The sequence below is a fragment of the Ascidiella aspersa genome, chromosome 5, assembly GCF_963924565.1.
Source record: "Ascidiella aspersa chromosome 5, kaAscAspe10.2, whole genome shotgun sequence".
Taxonomy (NCBI): Eukaryota; Metazoa; Chordata; class Ascidiacea; order Phlebobranchia; family Ascidiidae; genus Ascidiella; species Ascidiella aspersa.
Genome location: NC_139451.1, coordinates 20,489,255 through 20,500,107, shown reverse-complemented (window position 1 = coordinate 20,500,107; position 10,853 = coordinate 20,489,255). Strand labels below are relative to the sequence as shown.

Here is a 10,853-nt window from a genome sequence, read left to right as displayed (position 1 = left end):
CACTGCCTCTTCGGACAGCTGGTAAACCCTGACAAAACAATTATCATTTACAAAAAGGGGGGTAAGAACCACCAATACCCCCTGAATTCGCCACAGGGGGCAATGGATATTGTATAATATTTGTAACCTTCATAAGTAATGCATATTACACTTACAAATAATACTAATAATCGCATTTTGAAATTTCAGGAGGGGGGGACATGTGCCAATAAATACAACGTCTCGCCTAAAAGTCTTGTTGAAAGTAAGCAACTAATTCGAAATGCCAAAAAAGGAATATTTGGGCATTATTGAGAGTCCTCGGAGGACCATTCACTTTTCTTGAGAAAAGAGCACAAATCCTCCTAAAAGAGGACATATGGTAGACCTAGCCAATGGTTGGTACGATTTGTACTTGTTTTCTACCTTTTTGGTGTTCGTAAAATTATTTATAACATATTAAAAATTGTTGTTTCTTAATAAAGCTTCTATATGAATTGCGGTAGGCCTACTAACTGTTTTACGAAACACATAAATAACCTAAACTCCAAATATATATTTCTGATAGATTCTGAAAGCAAAAGACCGACAATGCAATATATTATTTATTGCCTCTGTGATGCAGTTAAAGTTAAAAAATCCATGTAGTGTTTGGGGATGTCATCGTCAGTAACTGCAATCAAACAAGAAATCTACAATAAATCTCGTAATACAAAATTCTAAACAATAGATCAGGCTCTTATTTAGACTTTCGTTGCCAAAAATAGCTATCATATGAAACGTAGCTTTAATAACCTTATGCAAGTAATACGAGACTAACTTACGGTTTAGCTTATGTTCATGTTTTTTAATAATAGTGAATATTTGTCGTGCTGCCCAACATTTGTTTTGCTGCCAGTTGTGAAGAAATATTTGTTTTTCTTAAATATCGAACAAATTTTACCAATATATCTCAGGCATACTTCGAAGTGAAACTAAGTTATAGTAAGAAAATAGTATTGAAATTACTGATTGATTGCAAGATTTCGTTTATTCCTCACCTAATAGGAATATCCGCTGTACCCAGCACTGTAACCTGCTCCGTAGGACTTTCCTCCGTAACCAGCGCTGTAGCCTGACCCGTACCCAGCGCTGTAGCCTGCTCCGTACTTTGCTCCGTATCCAGCGCCGTAACCAGCGCTGTAACCTGTAGAGCTTCCGCCTCCTGAGCTGTAACCAGAACCAGGCGAGCTGTAGCCATAACCATAACCGTACCCTTCACTAAGAGTAGCGGCAAGTGCCAACAAAACGAAGATCGAGAGTTTGTTCATCTGCAAAATAATAATTAATATTATATGCTACTATTTCGCACACAATGTATAGAGAATTGCAATCACTTACCTTGAATCAATAGTTTACTTCAAGTGTGATTAGCACTTTGTTGGTTTGGCTTTATATAGTGTTTTCTACATCCTGTTTTTGCTTCTAGTGAAGATTTAGATCCAAGAAAACCATTTAATCATTTCCTTAAGTAGTTAAATGAATTAATGTGACGGTTTTATATGTAACCTATGTTGCTCAGGTTCTTGTAAAAAATATAAACATGTATCACTATTTTTATTTTTAGATATTAAAACAGCCGCCACATATAAGTGTATTTTCAAGTCTCAGATTGTGTATTTTGTCTGACATATTCAGGAACGTTCTGTAATATGTTTAAGCAAATCCATTTTCTCCTGGATTGTCCTTGAAACCGCCGATTCGTTAACTTGACAAGTTCGTTGCAATACAATTTAGTTGTTAGTCGCCAAAAACTATATTGATTCGAATTTCTCATTACAAAGGATTATATCGTCGTTAAATATTAGTTAAATTTCTTAATTAGACGATCAGTGCCTTATCTCTATATTATAAATGGATAAAGAGTTATTCGAAACGTTTAAAATGATACTTACTTCTCTAAGGGCTTTGATATTTTTATTACGTCTTGATTAGATGAGTTCGTTAATTCTGAACTTTGTAGAAAATATCAACTAATAATAAATCGTAGCTGTTGTTCGTAAACGTTTCTTTTTTTTAAAACCAATAAGCACAAAAGAACTTGTTGGAAATATTTTTCATTGTTTTACAAATGTTGAAGCATGCTAGTTGTGCGTTTCTAGATACAACATGGTCCAACAAAACGTTCATGATTTCCGCATAAACTTGTGGTATATTAACGGTGTGTTTTCGGTTGAATCGAGTACAGGGAAGTTGTTGGAAGGATATTTGTTTTCTAATAAACCCACTTCCGAAGTTAATTTATATTTCTTGGAGTTTGACGGACAAAACTCAAAAACCTGCAGTTCACGGGCTTAAAGCGTTGATAACTTATTACCGCGAAACTTGTCTGCGTTTCCATCAATTCAACTTGTATGACACAAACGCCAAACGTGCATGTGTCTCCAGGATAACCGACAACGTTTTTATTGTTTAAACAGAGTTTTCTTGCGTAGAAACCATGTTTTGTTTTTACATTTTACTTATTAAACATTTGCCAATCAAATTCTTTGTTCACTAACTAAAATATCAACTAATAATAAATCGTCAAACTGTTTTTCGTAAACGTTTCTTTTTATAACGAATATACACAAAGGCAGTTGTTGGAAATATTTTTCATTGTTTTAAAAATGTTAAAGGATGTTAATTGTGCTTTTCTAGATAAAACACGGTCCAACAAAATGTTTATGATTTCCACTGTAAATGTAAATTAGCGGTATGTTTTCGGTTGAATTGAGGACTAGGAAATTGTTGGAAGGATATTTGTTGACTGTTAAACCCGCTTCCTGAGTTAATTTACTACTAGTTGAAATTTGGTGAACAAACCATAAAAAACTCCGTATAATAGAGTTCAAAACGTTGATTGCTTACTACGTTGAACGTGGACTCTGTGTTACCATTTGAACTTCTATCACACAAACATTAGGTCTTTAAAATGATTTTCGACAAAGAAAATAATTTGGTGGCATGACCTTGTTACCAGCCCTAACCCCTTTGAATACTGTAGGCTAAGTTTGCGTTTTGCGTTATTATGACTTAATATCATCCAAATGATCTTCAAAGTGAAAAACACAAACAAAAAGTGAATCAATAATATAATCACCGTCAAAATATATGTACTTTAAATTTTCAAGTTTGAAGTTTTATTTTTTCAACTCATCCACGATCAATGCAATCCACACGTATATAACGTCACCGGATTAGGGAAAGAAACAGCCTTAAAGCACAAGTGTTTATACAAAAAAGACTGACTTTTCTATTTTTATTTTAGAGATTTAATTTGCAAAGAAAAATAATGTAAGGAAATAATCATATAAAAACAATTTGCTTCATTTTCCAACTAATAGTAAATTAACTGTAAGGAATTTCAACTAATAAAACAATTTCCCTGTACTCAATTCAACCGAAAACACACCGTTAATATACCGCAAGTTCATGCGGAAATCATGAACGTTTTGTTGGACCGTGAACGTTTTGTTGGACCATGTTGTATCTAGAAAAGCACACCCAACATTCTTTTTTTTTTTTTTACAACTTCCTTATGTTTGTTCGAACGCAGACAAGTTTTGCGGCAATAAGTTATTAACGCTTTGAACAGTTTGTGGAGAGCACCATGAATATTTTGGTGCACCTGGGTGCACCGTGCACATCGGTTAAAGAGCACCGGTCTAAATCACCAAGATATGACCCGTTGTAAAAAAAAACAATTTTAATTAATACAAGTTTTCGCGACAAACAACTAAATTGAATTATAATGAAGTTGCAAGTTTAGTAAATCGTTGAATTTAGCTACGATCCAGTAAACAAATGTTTCACCTATACGCCAACAAGTCCTAAAATTACTACAAATTTAGAAAACTATATGTAAGATAAAACACGCCTACATTTTAACTACCAAAACAATCTAAGACATTTAAGTATAGTATATAGCCGCTATAGCGGCTTTTTAAATGTCGACAAATAAAAAGGGCCATGAGAGTCCTTTCACTATCAACAACTTAAACCAACTGGAAACCGACCCAGGTAACATGAAATATACTGCTGTTAAAATTTTGGTGGGATTTAAGCAATGTGGATATTGCCGTATAGCAGTGGTCGGCAAACTGAGGGGTCTGAAAAAGAGTACTTTGGGCCGAGACATAAAAATTTGCCGACCACTGCCGTAAGGCATTGGAGTATTTTAGACATTGTGTGCTAATACTTGCATAAAATAATAACTTTTTTTAAGACGAACAAACTAATATCTGCGGTCGTTTTTTTGGCACTGGTCGTCGCCCTCAGTGAAGGTTACGGATATGGTTACAGCTTAAAAAGCGGAAAGTGAAGGTTACGGATATGGTTACAGCTCAAAAAGCGTTTTGTTTCGTTAATGCTGTTAATTTTTCGTTAATGCTATCCAATGCTTTACCTTAAAATTACACTTGTGTATCTGGATGATTTTGCCATTTGGGAACTGAGGGGCTACTATCTTTTAATAGTTTCTCGGTTTTTTGTTTTCATTTGCACATATGGCCGGTTTGGGCTGTGTTTAGTCAGAACAGTATAATATGATTGATGAAGATCTAAGTTATGCACAGGGATTGGCCACCATGCCACACTATCCACAAACTGTGTTTTCGACAACTTTAAGATAAAAACTAAATTTTTTGCGCTTTGCGAATTTTCGCAGTTTTGTATTTTTATGCTGTCTCACAGATATGTAATCGAAAAATACAAAGAAGAAAAATACCGCTTTTAGTATGGTAATAATGCAATATCCAAGGGGCGCAAGGCACAGGGCAATTACCAAAGGGGCGCGATGAAAAAAGGGTCAAGAACAACAGCCCTGGACCTGCTCCTTCCTCTCACTCCCCTCTTCTCCCTTTAGCATTTTTGTAGCCAGCGGCGGCTACATGGGCCTACAACCTACAGATTTCGTGCAACACTGCAGCTTTAGGAACTTCAAGATAAAGCATGTTGCCTGACACTGGCAGTAATTAGTATAAGCACTTGCTATTAACAAGAATCGAGCCATCAACGATCACCAAGCATGAACAGGGTTTCCATATTTGGTTTAAAAAATTTTTTTCAGTCAGCAACCATTTTTATTTATTTTTATTAAAAAACACTAGATTTTCCAAGAAACCCACTAGACCACTGGACTAGGAGTGGCAGCCCTGTACACTGGTAGTGTGTAGTGACAGGGCTGAATGCTACGAAAATACATACTCGTTAACACTATGGCGTCACAATGCACAATTCAATTCAACAAAACGTGGCAGGAATGCTACGAAACAGTACAAAAGGTTTGCTCAACACCTGTCAAACCAGGGCGTCGAACCGTTTGACATTTTCGGTTCAGGTTCGGTTCGGGTTCAACGAGTTTTTCGGTTCTGAGCAATTCAAAAGTTCCGGTTCAGCTCCGGTTCGACTAAATTTATTTTCAAAACCGGTTTTCCTAAAAATATGGGTCAATAATTGTTTAATTGTGACTCGTATTTAATCGGAGTTTCGTGACGCATTGAAGAACACGCAGCTCAATATTGAAATAAATGAAAAATAAAAAAGCACCGTTTTATTTAACGAACATTCACTTTTTTTTTAAGTCGAATAATTTTAAAACAGTGACTTGCACTTAAATCAAGTCATTGGCCTGAGTCATTACAAATATGCAAAATTAACCAATAAAAAACAAAATTTCAACTAGGTAAGTAATTTTATTTGCCAAGCACAAGGATAAGCATAAATAAACGAAAAACAAAACAAAACAGCATCCTTATCCTTATCGTGGCCGGCACAGCAAAGGGCCCCAAAAGACCGGCAACTTAGCTGGGCTGTTAAAATAAAATTTTGTCAAATAAAACCAAGAAAAACGTTTTTTTCTTCTAGGAATTGGCTTTAGCATTTTTTATTTTATTTCACTAATAATTATATGTATACGACAAATAGCAAATCGCATTTGGTGTGATAGTTATTTCATTTCTGAGCGAAGCGCAAGGTACAGGACAATTTCAAAAGGGGGAGCCATATAAAAACGGTTGAGTAGCCTACTATACTGCATTAAAACATGTTTGTCCAATTTATTCAGTATATGACCAGCATATCTCCAACGCATAGTCGCCGTTTTTTTATAATGTTTTCCCTGTGGATGCTCAACTATACTAGTATACATAATAATGCTGACGTAACCAAATTGAGTGCGCGGCGAGTTGTAGGCCATTTGTAAAGCTATAGTATGTCGATTTTTTTATAATGTAACTTTTATTTTTTTGAAAAACAAACCACTTTGAAAAATCCACATGAAATGCGGCACAAAAGCATTTTTACAAAATTATGGTATTTAACCAAACTTACCCATAGCAAACTAAATTACCTTCTGTTTACTAAACAATACCGTTTGAACAACTTCCTTACTGTCGACTTCAATATAAGGCACGTTTGTGTACATTAAGTTGAAACAGGATTTGGGCAAAATTTCTGGGTAGTTTGTCCATTATAAATTATCGCTTAGTTTAATAGGACGGGTGAACTTTATGAATAACAAGAACCCGTCGAACTGTTGGGGATATAATCAACAAGGCAAAAAGTTCAGACGGGGTAAATACTATTTTCTTGGCAATCGAATGATAATGAGTTTTCCTATAAATGAAGTTTTCGACAAACACCCTTCCAATAACTTCCTTTTTGTATGTTTTATCAAAAGCACATAATTCAATTGTAAGGTAAAGTGGGGAACAATATATAATGCTGTAGTATTGGGTTTTAATTGAAAGAAGAGAAGTTGGTTCATAAAATAATTGAATTGGTTTACGAATATTCTCTATTTATCGCAATTCATTCTTTTATAGGGTTTGTTCAACATACTTATTGGTGAAAGTGACTCCTCTGCAATTTTTTATGTATTTTTTTGTATTTTTAATATACTCTTTATTTTTAATACACTTTTTCGAAATCTACTGCATGCCTTTGATAAACACACAATAACACTCATTACTCCAAACTCAACTAGGCTAATAATCCCAAAGCGACAAGAGAATTAAAAAAAAGGGCATGTTTCCGAAAAAAGGAAGTAGATCTTTACATTGCAAAGCCCCTTGCTGAACATTAACAAATGTCAAAAATAATGTACGTAAATTCGCAAAGCAAATCAAACGTAAACCTACAAGTTAGCCTAACCAGGAAAGGAAACGAACGATATATTTCAAATTACCGTGCGGATGGTACCAACGACAACGTCTCTCTTATTAATTGAAAACAACAGGGGCGTGGATGTGCAATTTTTTGCGGAATTTATATTACAGAAAACCTAATCAGTCTGTTGAAAAACTCTGTATAAAGTCGTTGTTCAAAAGATCAACATTCACTTTCAAAGTGTATTTCTCAACGAGGTAAGTAATGTAGGCTACGAATATAAAGTGCTTTAAATACTGTTTACTGTACAAATAAAATTTTGCTTACAGATGGACAAAGTTCTGATTCTGCTGTACATTGGGGCCACATTTGGGGCCACCCTTGGTCTTAACCTTGGTGCAAATCTTGGTGGCACTCTTGCTGCGAATCTTGGTGGAAATCATGGTTCTAATCTTTTAGGTAATATTGCTGCAAATCTTGGTGGAAAGCTAGGTGGAAATATTGGTGGCAATCTTGGTGCTAATCTAGGTGGCAATCTTGGTGCTAATCTAGGTGGCAATCTTGGTGCTAATCTAGGTGGCAATCTTGGTGGCAATCTTGGTGGCAATCTTGGTGGCAATCTTGGTGGCAATCTTGGTGGCAATCTTGGTGCTAATCTAGGTGGCAATCTTGGTGGCAATCTTGGTGCTAATCTAGGTGGCAATCTAGGTGGCAATCTTGGTGGCAATCTCGGTGCTAATCTTGGTGCAAACATCGGAGCAGGTTCTTACGGGTCATACAGCGGTGGATACGGAGCTGGGTACGGAAATGTAACCGGGTCAAAAGGACCTGGCTATTCTTATGGCTCAGGGTACAGCGGTGGATACGGAGCTGGATACGGTGGTGGTTACGGAGGTGGTTACGGAGGTGGTTACGGAGCTGGATACGCAAATGTAACCGGGTCAAAAGGACCTGGCTATTCTTATGGATCGGGATACGGCAGTGGATACGGAGCTAGTTACGGAGCTGCTGGTTACGGATCTGGACACGCAAATGTAACCGGGTCAAAAGGACCTGGCTATTCGTATGGATCGGGGTACAGCGGTGGATACGGGTCTGGTTACGGAGCTGGATACGGCGGTGGTTACGGAGGTGGTTACGGAGCTGAGCACGGAAATGTAACCGGGTCAAAAGGACCTGGCTATTCCTATGGATCGGGATACGGCGGTGGTTACGGAGCTGGCTACGGAACTGGTTACGGAGCTGGACACGCAAATGTAACCGGGTCAAAAGGACCTGGGTATTCCTATGGATCGGGGTACAGCGGTGGATACGGAGCTGGATACGGAGCTGGTTACGGCGGAAATTCCCACGGAGCAGGTTACAATGCTGGATACGGAGCTGGTTACGGCGGAAGTTCCCACGGAGCAGTTTACAGCGCTGGATACGGAGCTGGTTACGGCGGAAGTTCCCACGGAGCAGGTTACAGCGCTGGATACGGAGCTGGTTACGGCGGAAGTTCCCACGGAGCAGGTTACAGCGGTGGATACGGAGCTGGGTACGGTGGTGGATACGGAGCTGGTTACGGTGGTGGTTACGGAGCTGGATACGGAAATGTAAGTGGGTCAAAAGGACCTGGCTACTCGTATGGATCAGGGTACAGCGGTGGATACGGACCTGGTTACGGAACTGGGTACGGCGGTGGTTACGGAGCTGGATACGGTGGTGGTTACGGAGCTGGATACGGTGGTGGTTACGGAACTGGACAAGGAAATATAACCTGGGCAAAGGGGCCTGGCTATTCTTATGGATCGGGGTACAGCGGTGAATACGGATCTGGTTACGGAGCTGGTTACGGAGCTGGTTACGGAGCTGGTTACGGTGGTGGACACGGAAATGTAACCTGGACAAAAGGACCTGGCTATTCTTATGGATCAGGGTACAGCGGTGGATACGGAGCAGCTTACAGCGCTGGATATGGAGCTGGTTACGGCGGAAGTTCCCACGGAGCAGGTTACAGCGCTGGATACGGAGCTGGTTACGGAGTTGGACACGGAAATGTAACCTGGTCAAAGGGACCTGGCTATTCCTATGGAGCTGGGTACAGCGGTGGATACGGAGCAGGTTACAGCGCTGGATACGGAGCTGGTTACGGCGGAAGTTCCCACGGAGCAGGTTACAGCGCTGGATACGGAGCTGGATACGGTGGTGGTTACGGAGCTGGACAGGGAAATGTAACCTGGGCAAAAGGACCTGGCTATTCTTATGGATCAGGGTACAGCGGTGAATACGGATCTGGCTACGGATCTGGTTACGGAGCTGGTTACGGCGGAAGTTCCCACGGAGCAGGTTACAGCGCTGGATACGGAGCTGGTTACGGAGCTGGACACGGAAACGTAACCTGGTCAAAGGGACCTGGCTATTCCTATGGATCTGGGTACAGCGGTGGATACGGATCTGGATACAGCGCTGGTTACGGAGGAAATTCCTACGGATCAGGCTACGGTGCCGGTTACGGGGCTGGATATGGAGCAGGTTATTCTTATTAGGTGGGTAATGAGCGTGAATCACTAAATTAAACATTTAATATTTTATCTAAAATATAGTAGGCTACTTTCCGTGAACAACTTTTGAAGCATGTCATAACTCCTAATAAAAGTTTGTCGACAAATCTATACACTTAGTATGCGTTTCCATAAAAGAAACTTGCCCTCCAACAGAACACGTAACTTTATATTAGCTTGAGAAGCGCACTGCTTCGAACAACTATCAGTCAGCAAGGTCATTAACTTTTAATATGAAAATATGCATTTCGCCATATAAATGAATGGCATCATTAGTTTATCTGTACATATAAATGGTGAAAAATATTAAAATGTTAAAAATGTAAAATAAATAAATAAAATACAACTAACATGGACAAGGAAAACTTGCGTTTAACGATAACCACTAAAGTAAAAAAGAGCATGATACGTGAAGCGGCAGAAGGAAGCCACTAATAAAAAAAAAATTTACCTTTTAATCTGTTTAACAGCACGTAATGCAACGAAAATATTAAAACCGTAACTACTTTTTGTTTACTTTACCTAAAACACGGCAAAGTATAATCCAAGGACTACCTGGTAGTGTTGTAATTGTTTTTTTTTTCTTATTGCAGATAGTAATGTTGACCTCACGAAAATACGAAAATCGAAGAATTGAACTACAACTGCAACTCAACACAAATTGTTTGTGCTTTAATTTTGATCTTTTGATTTCAAAGTGGATTTTAAATAAATACTTGGATGTTTAACTTATTCGATTTTCAGTTTTACAAAAATAATTTTCACTCTCAATGTCTTGGTCACATTTAGGTGATTATATACAAATGCAACATTACGTAATAGTATGAGGGACTTCGAGTGTTTGAACATGAAAAGTGTTAATTGAGATTATAGCATATAGTTTATATTGTTTTGGCCAGGGTTAAAAATAGGATATTTTTTACCAAACCGATGAACAATTTACTCACCGGAGCGTATGAAAAAATAAAGATAACGCCACAAACCTCATAACGTCAGGAGCACGCTTAAGAAAAAACAAGGTTGCCTTTTTATATCGTACAAAGCCACTAAAATCTTAGCACACAGGTTTGTTATTTTGTACTCGCCGCTTGTACTCGCCTGACTGGCGATAAGCAAACATTAGTGTTTTGTTGTTGTTATCAGGCCTACTGAACTCAATTTTTGATCTGCAACAAAAAAGGCAATATACCAGTAGTTATAAAT

General features: G+C 38.2%; 1 long non-coding RNA gene across 1 annotated transcript; it reads right to left on the bottom strand.

The window, feature by feature from the left end:
- Positions 1 to 591: 591 nt before the first annotated feature.
- On the bottom strand, positions 592 to 1,375 carry LOC146145321 (uncharacterized). The gene is made up of 3 exons (XR_014498757.1): positions 1,360 to 1,375; positions 1,020 to 1,289; positions 592 to 652 (listed from the first exon to the last, which is right to left on the bottom strand). It is a non-coding gene; the product is annotated as an uncharacterized LOC146145321 (long non-coding RNA).
- Positions 1,376 to 10,853: the final 9,478 nt, after the last annotated feature.